We start from the raw sequence: 16738 nt of genomic DNA on the forward strand, positions 1-16738 counted from the left end.
CCCTTAACTTATGCCCCTGGAATCTGTCTTCCTGTCTCCATCTCTGCTCCTGCAGTAGTGAGATATCTGATTCCTGCATAGTCAAAACTGCAAAACCTCCAGAGATCCAAGAGTAAAAGCGATGGAGAGCGAGCAGACACGCTGATAGACCACCGTCGCATCACCGCGAAGCTCGGCGGTTGGGGCGAGAGAAATTGGCTGGCCCTCTTTCCACTTCTCTCAGAGCGATATTAAACACAAACAGAAGAAGGGGCCTTGCCATTGAAACAAAGCCCTGATGTCATGCTGCTTATTTTCCTTGGAAGGCACCAGGAGTGTTCGGGCCAACCCCTGGCGATATGAGATCCCTGTAAGAATGCGGCGTGAATGGCTGGTGGGGAGGCCTCTCGCGTCAATCAAGCTGACCACAGAGTTACTTCTGGTGATGCCTGATATTCTTACAGCTCTAAAGGGAGCAGACGCACAAGTCTTAGAGGTAAAAACACAACGTTAAGGTCGTACGCCCACGGCAGACACGCCCCAGCACTGATATTATGCTGCTCGCAGCAACTCCGTCAGCACTTGCAAATAAGACAGAACTGTTGAACAAACAAAAGAATGAGAATAAGAGCTTTTACCTTGCTGTTTTATAGACACTCTGAGATTGATTAGCGACTGGGGAGGCTAATGTGCAGCGTAAACAACCCTAACCCGAGATCTTGCCATTCAGCCAAACCCCAAGGGAAGACAATGCCGCAATTTCCTAAATTACAAATTGACAAAGAGGTCCTTGAACCACGTCACAACTGTCCAGGCTGCTCTCTGATCGTCTCTACTTTAATTTCTGAGCCTCCTCGTCATCAGCGGCTCTTGCTTGATACCCCTGGCCCGTTTCGGTTGATATTTTTGTGGTCTGGGTGTGGCCATCTCCTGCAAAGCTGGATAGTATATAACCTGCCAGCAGCCTCCTCTGGGCTCAGACGGGCCAGTCCCATTAGGACTGAGTGGAGAATCCCTTGAGCTGGGCCTCTTGTAGCGTCGATGTGCTATCAATCTCAGGAGTTCAAAAAACAATTGAGGTTTTGCGGGGGGGGGGTTCCAGCGCGTTTTCAGGGGGAGGACAATAAAGAAAAAAGAAATGGCGCAACTGCAGCCGAGCCCTGCAGAGGGTGGGGGGTTAATCACATCCAAGAAACAGAGCCAGAACTATTATCACCCTTCAAGTTCTCTTTTTACGGAACAGATGCGTAGTTTGAGACGCACCATGTCTGATCATTGTCCTTTCGATGACAGAGAAATCCATTCTGCGTGAACTACTGCATGTTGGCAAAGAGGACGGGAACAAGCGCTTGTTTCTCGCCGTCATCGCTGTGCCTCAGAAAGTGAGAGACACAGCGGAGAAATGTCTTATGATTTCAACAAGAATGTCTCCTAAGCAACTGTATTTCACTCTCATTAGCCCCGACAAAGGGGGCCTTTCTTCCACTGGAATCCACTGTTTGTGAAGGGGTCTATTCCAAGGCTCTGGAAAGAATCGGCTTGATCAGGTTCACATGCGATTGTGCTATTAGAACTGTTAGACGAGCCACCATGAGTTGAATATTTCTGCTGTGGATGAGATGTGTTTTGTTTCGCTTCCTGCAAGGCCGTCTGTTTGGTTTACCTGGCCTGTGAAATAAAACTTTTTATTTATTTATTTATAATTAAAGAAAATGTCTTGCAATGTTGCAAGAAAGAGGGACAACATGAATATTGAATATTTGAATATTCAAATCCCAACTGACCTGCTCGCTAATATGCATGTAATGACTAATTAATGGTGCAACTATTAAAATGGTTGTTGACATGAAACAAGCAGTGAAGAGTTTAAAGGTCAAGAATAGAAGCACAAGGCTGTACGTGGTTTTCATGCTCGATAAACCGCCGAGGTTAGCTTAAGGATGTTTTCCAGGCTCTGGGTTTGAAAACATCCAGTCACACTAATTGTCAGAAAACAGATTTTCAAAGTCCCCATTGTCCCTCACTTCCCAAAGGCAGAGCCTATGAAGGCAGCAGAGCCAGAGCTGAGACAGTGGCCGGGGGCATTCGTATTGTGCCGCTAGAGGTGAAATTCTTGGACCGGCGCAAGGCGGACGAAAGCAAATGCATTTGCTAAGAATGTTTTCATTAATCGATGCAAATCTATCGACTCAAGTTAGTCCGGGGTTCCCTGCAGAACTTTAAAGCAGAGATGGGCTTCATTTGATTTGAGTTGAGTTGAAGACCCCACCCCAATTGTAAGAAGCGATTTCAGCAGCACAAGAGGAAAAGCCGTCGTCGACAAGACGTAGCGGTGTTCCTCAGGGAACCTGGAGGTTTCTGACTCACAAACAGCTGGCATGCACGGCGGAATCACTCCAGAATGCAAACTGTTGTATTACACCAGGCCTGTCGCAATAATGATGAGCGATCGATGGGGGGGGGGGGGAAAGAGCATATTTTCAATATTTCCCTTTTTACACCCTAACCCCAAGTCGCTCTCTGGCTTCACCTGTTAGAAGTGATGTGTGTTAAGGTCAAAGGTCACTTCAAAAAGTTGAACCATATCAGTTTTACAAAGCAAGAAGTCATGCAGGATCTTTTATTGTGTCTCTTCCTTCTGGAATCAGCCATTTCGTTTTTTGCAATGTTGCAAGCGCTAGTGTACCGTAGCACAAAGAACGCCACAGGCAAATCTCCGAGATAATTCACAGCTCAAGAAGTACAACTCATAAATCGAATCACGATTGCTTTTGGCATCTGCATTGTTGTCAAAACAATGTCCAAACAAGCGCCTCCGTCTCCCAAACATTCCTCCGATAATCAGCCTTTTCACGCTGCGCCACTCGCTCTGTCTGCAACCGGGTTTCAACCTGCACCGTGATGAGAGGCTTCCTCTTTCATTCAGGTTCCCCTCTGCGTCTCGGTCTCAGGCAGCGTTTAGACGTGAATACGTTTGCATCTCCGACATCATTCATCCTCTTACCTCTCACTCGTGTCGGAGGTAAAAGACTCTTTTGATCATTTCAAAGCCAAGAGAGGAGATAGGCTGCGAATCTCCTCGGCGCAGCGTGGCGCTCTGCTAAGTCAAAAGCCACTAATGAGGCCTCCGATGAGCAAAAAGCACAATTGAGATTGAATAAACTGAGATAAGAATTCAGGAAGCATCCAAAAGCCTTGCTGTGGAAGTGACTGACGTGATGAAGCGATATTGTTTGCCAGTGAAAACGTCTTTGAGAGATTTTGTTCTTCCCGCTGATAGAAGGTGCTGCAGGATCGTGTTGGAGAATTCAATACCGCCTTTAGGGAGCACTGATTTAATTTGTCTTTTCTTTTTGTTTTGTTTCAAGCCGGGATTTTTTTTTCTTTGTAAATATGTCCCGTGATAACCATTACGGATAAGTGCTATTTTCAAACCACAGGTGTCAAAGCAGCAATAAAATATTTGATGAATTGCCCGGACCAGGTGTTGTGCTGGTGGGGCGGAATTCCTCTGTGATTCATCAGAACAGTTTTTGTCCGACACAGCTGACAGGCTGCAGATGAGCGCGCTAGCATGTTAGCGCTTTGTCTTCAACCGAGGCGTCACGTTGGTTTATTAAAGGAAGTTAGCTTCATTCAAATCTATCGAGAAACGAGACTGGGAGCGTTAATGCACGACGGGCCTCCCGCAGCTTGCTTTTGTACCTCACACTCCGTCACTGTATATTTGTGGCAGCAGGATTGTAAAAAGAATCCAAAAGTCTTATGAAGGATTGAAATATATGTTCCACTTCCTACACCTTGCTGCAACTTATTGATCCATGGAGGAAACAATAAGATAATGGCACCGTTGCAGAGGAAAATGTAGAGTTTTATAAAAAATATATAGATCAAATCTCTCTTCTTTTTGAGTCAGCTGCACAAAAGCAGTTTAATTCTATAAAAACATTTGAGTTTTTCTTCTTTCTTTTTTTTGTTACTCGGGGTGAGGTTGGATTAAGTAGGAGTTTTATTTAGTTTGCCACTGCTCCTTATCTTGAGCCTCTTTTCTATTCATCAACCCACTTCTGTGCAATTGTCTTGGGGTCCTGGCCGCCCTCAGGATTAGATCCATATGTACATTCTCCGTGTGCAAACGCTCGACCTCTTTGTTGCTGCTGCCGAGCAGAAGCCGTTTGTTCGGTTGTGAAACGCTCATTCCAGACATCGTCGCAGATAAAGAGCCACTTCTCCAGCTTGCTTTGCTGGCCTTCATTCTGACAGTCTGCAGCTTCAACATGATGTAATCTCTTTTTACAACGCTAAAGATAGCGTGTTGGATGCATCTCCTCCAGTGTAGAAAGAAAATGCTTTGCTTGGCTCATGTTTTGAGACAAGACAGGCAATTTGAGGTTTTAGTTGTGACTAATGGTGAAACGTCTTTGCCAGTCACATGTTTCCTGCGTGCATGTTGGGAAATGAATTGAGGTAAGAGCGAAGCATATCTCACACACAAATACACTCCCATTAACCTCCACACCCATGCAGGTGTGTGTGTGTGTGTTTTTTTCATATGGTAATGACCTTACCTGTAGTTGTAACGGGCTGAGTCCAGATGCTGCTGCAGCCGCAATAGAGGAGGGAATGAACTGCATGGGGTAATTCTCACCTGTCAAAAAGACAAAACGGCACGTACTTAATGGTGAGGTGGGGGAGGAAGCATTCTGCACAAGAACTAACCTGCTCCTCACTCCCAGCCAGCGTCTGTCTGTCTCTTTGTCTCGGCCTTTTGTCTCCAGTGTTTTCCTTCTCTTGCTCTCAGGTTCTTACAATGTAATTTGGGTCACGGGCGCTTTCTAGCACTCATTTACACACTGGTGCCGAGACCAGGGCAAGCAGAGTCCATCGCGCTCTCATTGGGATGCACCCATAAATGCATACCGAGTACCGTTTTTTAACCCCCGCTGTTTGTCTCTAAAAGGCTTTTCATGTCCGAGTCTTTGTTGAAAACAGGCCAAAGTCAAGGGAGACTGTAGAATAATGGCTTTTTTTTTTTTATCTCTGTCTCCATTTTTCCCTCTCTGTGGGAATGTATGTTCATGCAGTAGGAATGAACATGGATTATTCCAAACGTGGTATGGAGGGCCAGTGGTGCGTGGCGTCAGGCGAGCACCATGCAGGATGAATGCATGGAAGAGAGGAAGGAAGCAAGCAGGTGGTGTTTCCACACCTACAGCGAGCAACCGGCGTGCATGAAGTGTGTGTTTCAGCTCGTATGTGCACGTAAGCGAACCCCGTGTGGACCGCTCACACATGCAACACGTATCCGTTTCTTAAAGGTGTGTTTTTGGGAATGCATGTGATTGGTAAGTCCGTGTCAGCCTCACTTGTAAATTGCATGGTCGGCATATAACAGGACAACGTACTTGAAGGCGTGTGTCAGTGTGTGACATGTCATGTTTCAGATGTGTTGTGAAACCGACTCGCTTTCGGCACGCCATGAAAGAGACATTCCTGTCCTCGCTGTGTCCAATGCACTGTTCCTGATGTGAATGAGCAGGGCTTGTAAATCTGTACGCTCATTTCCACAGCATTCCTCTCCGGACACACCTCATTAACATGGCCTGAGATCTCCGTGTTTGTGTGCACGTCGGTGCGTTAGCGTGTTTGAGAGAGTCAAGAGACAAGTGGTTAAACTCTTGGACAATAACTGTCAAATAGTTTGGAGTTTATCCAGAAACACTCAACAGAATCCAATGGATGTTGCGAAATTGTTTATTGCGCGTGTGTGTGTGCATGTGTTTAGCATGCTGTGGGGGTACCTGGCTTGTAGGACATGCCTGGTGGGAAGAGGAAGCCCTGCTGTGCAGCAGCAGCAGCGGCGGCCAGGGAACGCTGGTCATGAGGAAAAACCGGGATCATCAGAGGAGCCATGTGACCCTGAACCTGAGAAATGGGGAGGAGAGAAACATTGTTTTGTATTCAAAACACCTTGATTAATACAATTATTATTATAAACACATTTCAAAAACAGCAGCAAAAAGGAAAAAAGGAATACACAGAAAGACAAATGGGTGGAAAAAGAATAAAACACATGAATAAAAAGAAAGCGAGTGAGGGGAAAGAAGGAAAGAGGAAATTAAGAATGACAAATGAAAATCTCATCTCACTCCTTTTATTTTTCTTCTCTCTTGTAAAAGTGTTTGTCTCTCATGTCTTTCTCTCTGTCTGTCTTTTCACTCGTCCAAGCTGACTGATGGGCTCGTCACACTTTCAAAGTGATATTTCACATCAGGCGTCCTTCGTTATTTCAGTTGGGTCCATTTGCATCATTTAAAATAAGCACATTCATTAATATTTGGATTTCTTAGCAGCAGCCTGGAGGAAAACACGGAAGCAGGAAAAGTGATGACATGTCCAAACGTCTGAATGTATTTACAAAGACATTTTATTTTATTATAGTCACTGTCTGTTGTTTCTGTCGTTCTTCCAGTCCCTCTGGATGTTTACTATCTTCCTCTTAATTCCCGTTCCCTTCTTGTCTTTCATCACCTTTTCCCAGTTTTCCAGTGAATCTCTAAATCTCTTTCTTTTTCTTTTCTCTTCCTCATCAACGCTCCTTGACGCCTCTCTTTCTCTACGTTTCCATCCTCTCCTCCGCTCAGTGCCATAGCTTCAATCATCTCTTTTACTACCAATTCATTAACGACAAGGAGGTTCTGTGTATTCTGTAAAATATTACATTTTAATGTTAAGATGTAATATTTGTTCCTGACTTCATTCTGGATCAGAACCAGAAGACATTTTTCATGACAGTTCATATCGGACCCCTTTATGACTCTGATTTTTGGTGAGTGAATTGAATGCAGATTTTACAAGATGGGATTTTTATAAAAGCCTCCATTATAAGTAAATGGGAAAATCCAGTTGTTTTTGTATCCAGACAGGTATCCGGACTCTTAATGGGATCTAAGTTAGACCAAGACCCATCTTCAGACTTTTATTAACAAAATCCATCCAGTCTTTTGTAATCCTGCTAACAAACAAACGGCATCTGAAACAGAACCTCCTTGGCGGCAGTAAATATGTATAAATGACATAATTTATTTGAACCAATCAGAGTTCTGGATCTTGATTCTGGGGACATCTTTGATCATTTCATTGGTCCTCATCAAAGGGTCAAGGTTAAAATAAGGATCTGTGTGTGTTTGTGTGTTTGTGTGTGTGTGTCACAGTTGTCACATTACATGTGTTCATCACCTGAACAACAAGGTTTTTGATCACCCTCCACAAAAGAACGGCTTGGAAGGGACACGAACACACACACACACACACACAAAGGGAATGAAGAGAGAATAAAATCAAGAATGTGTCTGAATGGCTAAAAAAAAGGGAGAAGAAGAAGAGAAACGTGAGGGTGGGTGGGGGGTCTGTGGAAGTTATAGACTGGGACAAAATGCCCCCATTCATTGTATTCCTCTGGGAACACTGGGACTGACTGGGGCTGCTTCAACCAGCACAAACACACAAAGATCTTCTTTTACCGAGGGGAGGGGGTGCGATGGATGAATGGACTGGAGACGGTGGTGCTGCTGGGGCCCTAAGAAAACACCAGGGCCCCTTCCTCTAACTGCCCACCAAACACATACACATACACACCTAGCACCAGGAGTAGGTGTGTGTGTGTGTGTGTGCACAGGCAGACATACACTCAGAATTAACAGCTCTCTTGTGAAGGGGCAACAGGGCTGGGGGGCAACGAGTCCACAGGTCTATATGTGGTGCATCGGTATGTTGATGTGATCCAGAGAGAGGGACAAAGAAACATATTTACTCAACCGGTTGAACAGTTGGCAGGTAGACTTTGTGTCCCTTGATTTTTGTCCATCGTTTCGCTGGAGGTAGCCTCACCCGCCTCACCCGCTAGCATCCCCCTTCTGCCCCCTGGTGATCAGACTTGACTTGATGCAACTTTATTAACAAAATAAACTTTATTTGCATTGCTCAGTTTGTTCTTTGATCATCCCGCTACGCCCATGTGAGCACAACGGCGCCGGAGGCCATGTTAATTAAAACACACAGAATTACTGTATGCTTGTAGCGTCTTTCCGTGGGCTAGCACACAGGTTAATACGCTGCAGCGAAGAGTTAGCCATTCTCCATAGCTGCTGAGTCCAATCCGCGTTATGGCCTCCCACGGCTTTCCGAATCATTGTGTCCGAGGCGCTATGTGCTGACGTAGGAGCTGCGCGTCTATCTAACCGCCATTTGCCTGCACCATTAGTTCTTATGCATGTCTGTGAGTGTGTGTGTGTGTGCGTGCTTTTGTCTGTTTGCCTTTACGTAGGTTTAGGTCAGCACATTTGATGACGAGACAGAAGCGTCCTTCTTTGGTCCACGGGGGTGAAACGAAGATTAAAGAGCCCGCTGTAAACTCTAAGATGGTTTTATAAGGTTGCCGTGTAAATTGTGTCTAATGGATCATCCAAAGGTTTGAGGAGAGCCAGGGGAATATTCAGTTTGACTTGAGTTTTCTGTCGTTGGTGAGCGAGGAGTGAAATCATTGAACATGATCAATAAAACTGTCGTCTCACAATGACGACATCTCCCATGATGCCTTGCTCCTTCACTACATACGGAATCAAACTGCTGCTAGCGCGCGAGGAGACGGAATAGAAAAGCAAAAACAAGGAATCACCATGCTACTAAAAAAGAGGAGGAGGTCAGGCAAAGGAAGAGACAGAAGAGTTATAAACGAAAAACAGAGAGGAGGAGGAGGAGGAGTGCGGCTTTGCAGTCATTAATTAGCCTGTTAGCTACAGCCCGGGCGGTGCGGTTAGGGCCTGCGCCTTTGTGGGCCTGAAGGAAATGGGCCACATATGAGAGCCATTATAGGAACCGACTTAACAAAGACACATGCCTGTCAGCCGCCGGGCCGGGCCGGGCCGGGCCGCTCTGCCCTCCATCACTGTGAGTGTGTGTCAGTGAAATAAACAACCTGTATACGTGTGTGCATTGTGTGTAGTTGTTGTGTGAGTACACACGTGTTTGTTCCGTGAGTGTTTATCAGAGTGGGGCCGTCGGAAGCGCTTGTTTAACCCGTGGACGTCCCCCTGCTGTCTCTCCACACCGTTTAAAACCACATGACAGGAAACCTGGTTCACTTTGAACCCCCCCCCCCCACACACACACACACACACACACACACAGCACGCCGAAACGGCCATCGACTTTTAAACAGAATTTAAATCCAGCTTTAAATCCATTTCAAAGAAATAAATCAGAAAAAAAGGCTGACTTATAAATCAATCTTGCTGTGAAATTAAAATACATTTTAAAGCAGCAATTAATTAGCAACAAGGATGCGACAGCTGGAATGCGAGTTCTGCGTTTCTACTAAAACCCTTCCTTGCGTTCTGTCTCTCTCTCTTTCTTCTTTCTCCCATCTGGACGGCATTTGGTGTTTCAAATTATGATAGGAAGAACAACAGGAATGTCTGAAACGTGGCTTCACCACACTGAGGCCTATTCTTCCTGCTGAAACAGTAGCGTTCGGTCAGCTCCTCCGAGGATTGTCCTGAGCGGCGCTCGGGTCTGGATTTGATAAGTGAAAACAGATCGCCGCTGCCTGTGTGCTTAAAGCCAACACACATCCGACTGAGCATAAACGGCTCGAACCCCAGCGGCTAAACGCTGCAGCCCGGCCAGAATCATTCAGAAACCCCCCCTTCAGGAGATAAACCAGAGATGTTACTGTTTGAAACAGCCCAGTTGGTCCCGCCCCCAGCCGCCAGGCCTGGGATTTCGAACTCTTTCTTCAGTGGAATATAATTTCTGCTCTTTTGCAGATTTTGGTCATTTTAAACTGCATGGAGGGAAAAGCTCTGAAGCTCCCCGTGATGAGACGCTGCTCCCAGGAGCAGGAGCGTCGGAGCGTGGAAGACGATCTGAGTCGGAGCCTGTGTTTATGGGCTCGCTCTCCCCTGTGGCTCAGAGGCCTAACGAAGTCCGATCCGAGCTTTATTAAGATCCGAGGGTGGGGCCTCGCAATATATATTAAAAAAAAAACCCAACCAAGAGTCCTCGTTAGCTGGTTCTTATACCACGGGAGCACGGGGAGATCCAACGGCTGCGACTGACAACGGGGCAGAGCCCGTCGGATTCTGCTTCAATCGCAAAATACTAATTCAGCCACAAGCCGACCGCTTTGACAAACGAGTTAATAAAATACAAGCTCACTAAGTTCCCACGTGACTTTCAGCCGCAGCCACTGCTGCTGATGCACCGTAGAAATGAGCTGAGGCGGACGACGAAAGGTGAAGCACTCGGCTGAAACCGACGGGGAAGGAAGAGAGAGATGGGGAGGAAGCCTGGGGTATTGATCGCAGGGGGATTGATGCAGCGGTAAATGGTTCAGCATCAACCAGGGCAATTACTGGGTCAGCGTTGTGTGTTATTGTGTGTGTGTGTGCATGCATGCACGGCGGCTTCAATGGTGGGCAGGAATGTATTTGTTGTTTTCCAATCACCGAAGGCGGAAACACAAAGGCAGCAGAAACACAAGGAAGACGGGGACCCGAGCCCACGTCCACCTCACAAACCTGGTTATTGAATTTAGGCTCTGATCAGGTTTGGTTAACTTGATGTTCGGCTTTCATAATTAAAAGTGATCGATCCGCTTCTCTGACACGAACGATGGAATGTGGAAGAAAAAACATATTTTAGAAACAACATGGTCGAATGTGGATCGGATGTGTTCGAGATCAGAACCACGTGTGAAAGGGACTCAACCCGATGAGTTCAGAACCTGATATATCGTTAGTTTGTGTCCATGCAGCCTCAAAATAATAAACAGTGTGAGTCGAGAAAAATCTGAAGGTGAATGTGACAGAGGCAGAAAGAGTGTTTGTGTGTGTTTGTGTGTGTGTGTGTGTGTGTGTGTGTGTGTGTGTGCTTACCTGAATCTGTTGTTGGAGCGCGTTTATCCTGTGCTGCTGCTGCAGAAGTTGCTGCTGTTGTCTGGCAATCTGCACACACACACACACACACACACAGAAAGGCATGAAACAAAACATTTTGCACACCAATATCAGGTTGATTGATTCGGCACTCTTATTTGAATCTTTCTGATTTTTATCTTAATTTCACTTTTTTTTGTCAAAGAATTTCAGCAATAAAAAAATCTGTGTTCAAGTCAGAATACAAATGAATAGAATTAGACATTTCATTTTATCCATCCCGGACCCGTCGACATTCATCAGAAACGAGGTTGCTGTGTCTTCCTCTGATGTGAAATGGATCCCGCCCACTCAGAGACCCGAACTTGCGCAGCTGTCTCTCTCTTTTTCTTTTAGTCGTTTAGTATATTTATTCTGAAATGTAATTACAGGCTGCTGAAAAGGAGGCGGCGCCCCATTTGCACAAATGTCATATTTCATTAAAGGCAGATTTCTCAGGCTTTGTCTGTAGGGCATGATCCTATCAAGTCTCGACAGCCGAATGACTGGCTGATATCGGAATCTGTCTTTCTTTTCCCTCTCTCCATCTTCCCGGCTCCGTCGTGAAAGGTGGAATGTGTTGTGATGGAAGGCTTGGACTTGTCCAAACAGAGCCTGTTGTTCAGCGACCTATAGCAGCGTGCCATGAACGGTAAAACAAAGAGCCGGCGCCTGTCCGCTGCGGCCCTCTCTCTATCTTCCCTTCATCCAAAGTGACGTCAGCATCTCCGCCGTTTTCATGGTCACATTGGTGAGACTCCCAGTTTAAGTGTGACCTCAAACCGGTGCTTCCTCATAAACCGGTCTGCTGAGAGAGTTGAGCTTAAATCAGCCCTGACAGATCACAACCATGCCATGTGTACCTATATGGGAATATGAAAGGGTTCAGCTCAGGTGAACCCGGGACCCAATGGGCCTCTGAGAAGAACCGAGGCGCTTCTGAGAGCGGGGAACTCCAGGGAGTCGTCGCCTACCTGCTCCTGCTGCTGCCTCGCCAGCTCCATCTGTTGTCGCTGCTTCTCCAGCTGCGAGGCGGCCATTTTCTTCTGCTGGTCATGGGCGGAGAGGAGCTGCTCCCTCAGATTGATCAGCTGACCGATCATGGTGGAAAGCTGGCGCTCCTTCTCCTCCAGTGACTCCGGTGTACCTGCAGGGGATGGAGAGGAGCAGCGTTTACAAGAGAAGAATGGGATTAAGTGTCGGGGTGGGGGGTAGCCTAAAGCAGAGAATTGTTTATTCTCTTTATAGGATTGCAAAAAAAAAAAAAACAAGAATAAAAGCGCAGATGCCTGAACGGAACCAGATTTTCCTCTTTTGCTTGAAATCGACGGCTCCAAAACTCACATCTAAAATAAAGGAGCTGAAAAATAAAAAGCTGCCTGGTACGGAACCATTTGGGAAGTCGTACGTTCCAGGTAGCGTGATTTACCTGAGGAGACGTCTCACCTTCGTCCTATTATGAGGTCTAGTCTCGACACGCCTTCTGTGTTCATCACCGAGTGTCTGAACCCATAAACAATAAAAACACTTTGTGTTAAAGGATTTTTAACCCTTAAGTGGGCGTTACAAGCCTTGGTTCAGGTTTATGATTCAGCGTTCAGATGGGAAACGGGCCGGCGCTGCTGAGACCATGGAATTATGCTTTAATTATGGAGTCGACCTCTATCGTGGATCAAGTGGAGCGCCGCTGATGGATGTGTGGCACACGGAAGAATCGGGAGGGGGCGGGAATGTTGTCTGTTCCACAACAGTCAAAGCAAGAGACACGCGCAAAACATCAATTTATGTTAGTTTATTACTTTATTATGAGATAAAATGTCAACATTTGACTTTAGGACATTGAGATCTGCTTTCATAAAAGTTCTGGCGCTTAATTGGACCCGCTTTTCTTCAGCTGTTTGTTCTATCTTCTTGTAAAACTGGTCTCCGGGAGATTTCTGGAATGCGGACACACACTTGGCCAGAATTCTGGTTCTGATGACAAGGCCTGAACACCACATGAAAATTAATGTGTGTGTGTGTGTGTAGGTAAGGGCTTGTCCTGGGGCCATGGAGGGAGGCTGCAGGGTGGCCCCAACACTACCTGCATACTAACAGAGTCTTCATTGTAGTCCTGTCAGGCCTCCATTGTACCCCAGACCCCCCCCCCACCACCACCACCACCACCACCACCACCACACACTGCCCCTCAGCATCCCTGTATCAAAGGCAACATTCTCCTCTTCTTGTCTCTTTTTTCATGCTTTCATTCCTTCTTTATTTGTTTTTCCCCGAACATCCTCCCCATCCAATTCCAGAATCTCCTCTCCTCTCCTCTCCTCCCCTCTCTATCACTCTTTTGTCTTTAACTCCTCCTCGTCTTCATACGAGCATTGCGTTGAAGCAATGTGCTTCATTTCTGTATTTATTAAAGAGAGAGATGCATGGTTGAATATTCTAAACTCACTTCTCGTGCTGTCCTGTTGGAGTCGGAACTACGATGCAGCCAAACTCCTGGCGCTCCAAGCATTGATCCGACCGTCAGAAGATTCCCTGTGATGTTCTCGCGCCGCCGTTATGATGTGCCCACGAGGAGAACAAACCGGTATTCTAAGTCTAAGTTGTTTCTTTTTAAACACGGTTCATTACCTATACTACATTAACATATTTAAGATTTCTAACGGCTGCTTGTGATCTATTTCCTTTATTTACCAGACCTCTTTCTGTCCCAGGACGTTCAGCTTTACCTTAGCGTGTGTGGACCGGCTTATCTACGACTGACTTGTCTGTTTGAAGAGGAACTGCATGCATTATTCTGAATAAGCACCACGAAAGCAGGATGCGGGTCGGGTCGTTCTGGTTTCACCTCTGAGGGCAGCGGAAGAAGAGATTATCTATACACAAAGATATAAACGCCTCACAAGCGTCACACCGCAACCAACACGCCGACGCTTGGATTCCCATCCGACCACAACCGCAGAGACCAATAGAAGCGTGCCGTCATCTCCTCGGAGGATACAACGTCCGGTCGGACTGGCGCTCGTTCACGTTTGGTGCACACAGAAAATAAAGTTCACCGAAATCAAAGATACTGTGCAGATGATATAAAGGTTCTGCCCCAGAATAAACCCGATTCCGAAAAAAAAAACTTTGACTTTATCTCATGGAAGCAAAGAGCACATTCGTAGAATAAATGGAACGTATTGATTGAGAGTCAATTACTGAACAAGTCTTTTTTTATTATTAACATAAAACTGAACGGAGGCGTTAAACAGCTGTTTGTGTGCAACAGAGAGACGCATTGTGCATAAATAGAATACATAACTGTGATGTAATTTACGAGCATGTTGAAGTGCGTTGGTGAACGTTAATAAACTTTCCAGTAAATTGAATTTGTTAAAGAAAAAGGAAGGCGGCGGTCGCCGGTCTTCTTCACAGGTTCGGGTTGTTGTGTGAGGAGACTGACACAGTTGCGTGTGTAGTATTTAGGTCAGACACACAAAGCTTCCTCTGAGCCATCGCACATTACATCTGTGTGTTGCACAGATATGTACATACAGAAATTAATGTACCACACATCCCAGCTTCATCCCAGTCTTTAAGAAGGTTGCAGCCTAGAATTAGAAGTCATTGCCAATAATCAAAAATTAAATCGTCGGCGCTGGGATTTACCACAATGAAGATTATGTCCACTAAAGATTCCCCAAGGCGCTGTGGACCTCCAGTAGCAGTACCGCGTGTTTGTGATGTCACACTGTTACTTACAGCTGCGTGTGTGCATGTTGACTTTTGACCGATGGGCTCGATTGATCCGTTACAGCAAAGTATTGAAGGCTGATCAGTGGAATTTAAGAAGAGAGCATGTAGCTCTCTTTACTTTATTACCTCCACTGAGGAGGTTCTGTTTTTGCTGGTGTCTGTTAGCAACATAACTCAAAAAGTTACAGATGGATCTTGATGAAATTTTCTGGAAACGTTATCAGAAACAGATAATTACATTTTGGTGATGATCCAGAACAGATCCTGGATTCTGGATCACTTTGACATTTTCTGTAACTTTGAAGTCAATGGAGCTTCAAAATGTGTTCCTCAATATCTCCGTTGATTATTGACCGATATTTATGGTATTTTACACAATCATGTAGGGTGGGGATTTCTATCTTTTCACCACATTTCATCCAGATCGGATCCGGTTTGCGGAACTGAATTTATTGATGCTTTAAATCGACACCAAAGCGGTTTTCGTCCTCCTTTGATGACTCATGTGTAAAATTATTCTTATCAGGTTAGATTAGAGCGATGTTAAATAGTCGTTGTTTTCTCATTGCTTTCACATGCTAGCCAGAGAGCTGAAGCGAGGCTAAACCTGTTTGATGTTACTCATTTTCACCCAAAAGTATTTTGACATTTAGCATTTTATGTCCTCATGCAACCCCAGGAATAAAGCATTCACCATACTTAACAGAAGAACAAGGTCATATTGAGATGAGGACGGCCCACAATATGTAAGCCGTTAAGAAAGAAGAGAAGCATTCATAAAGCGACAGCTGCTGATCAGAGATCCGATTTTTAAGTACAAAGTTTCTGAATTACAAATTGTAAAAACTATTTGTCTTTCTCCCAGGTCAAAAAGCAATCCTAAAAATAGTCTTTATAAATGTCTGCAGTTTGCAGCTCCAGAAATGCATCTCACGCTTGACTTTATCTCTGCAACACAGAGGGGCGTGCATGTGGAACGCTCTTATTGCTCCTGCCTCATCTCCAGAAAACGGATCTGCAGGTGTCAGACATTTACGACTAAACATTTCAAGGGACAGAAATTATTTGGTCCTTTTTCTGCTTCTGGCAGCAAACACTTAATGTCACTTAATGTTAGCCACCATGAGGTGGAGGCTTTTCATCTTTCCTACCTTTCACCTCCCCCAGCAGCTCGCTGGCGTTCAGCCTCTCGACGCGCTCCTTCCAGTCCCTCGAGAGGAGCCTCTCCATGCAGGACGGTTCTGCAGAGAGATTTTACAAAGTGCAGTGTCATGTTCTGTCATGCAATCTGACAGTTGAATATTGAGGTTAAAAATAGAAATGTCACCAAGATATTTGGGTTTAACTTTCAATGGAAGACTTCAGAAAAGAAAGGTGTTTTGTATATTTCCTCAAGGCTGAGAATTTTCATGAATTAAAATAAAGAAAACAAAATCAGTTACTGATGGCAAGAAAAGGATGAAAGTGGGCAATAAAAGAAAGAACCGTGAAACTATATGAACTGATAATGTCCAACAACACGGGATCGCGTCCGCCCTCTTTATTCTCCAGCAGCAAACCAAAAAGCAGCAGACTCCTTGTTGGCATCTGTTTTTTCGCCGCAGGATAGCGCGCATCGGAGGCATGTGGTCTCGTAAACGGCATAAGGTCTCATTTGTTCGGTCGGAGGCCCGCTGTGAACTGGATGGAAACGATGGGAACTTTTCAAATTTTGACAGGGGGGGTTGCGCACAGCTTTTTTTTAGTTAACTCAGAATTTCACAGCCCAACTGATGGTGAGAATGATAATCGATTGAGTTTCATTACACGGGTGTCAAGTAAGGATGTTCTGGGAATGAGACAGACAGTGTTTTACCAGCAACAGTGTGCCTTTAATATTTGTTCCTTACTTCCATTGCGTTAGTAATTTAATTCCATTTAATGCACTGGGTTGCGACCGATATTTGCCAAGGCCTCTCTAATCTTTCCATCCAGTTCCTGTTCGGTTCCGTCTCGACTCAAGCAGGATCCGAGCTGCATCCCGCCACCCGAAGCTTTACCAGGAA

At 45.5% G+C, this 16738-nt stretch overlaps 1 pseudogene; it reads right to left on the minus strand.

The window, feature by feature from the left end:
• Positions 1–16738, minus strand: part of LOC137894421 (transcription factor SOX-6-like) — a 65453-nt pseudogene that overhangs the window by 15190 nt on the left and 33525 nt on the right.

Source organism: Brachionichthys hirsutus, chromosome 5, assembly GCF_040956055.1.
Source record: "Brachionichthys hirsutus isolate HB-005 chromosome 5, CSIRO-AGI_Bhir_v1, whole genome shotgun sequence".
NCBI classification, from domain to species: Eukaryota; Metazoa; Chordata; class Actinopteri; order Lophiiformes; family Brachionichthyidae; genus Brachionichthys; species Brachionichthys hirsutus.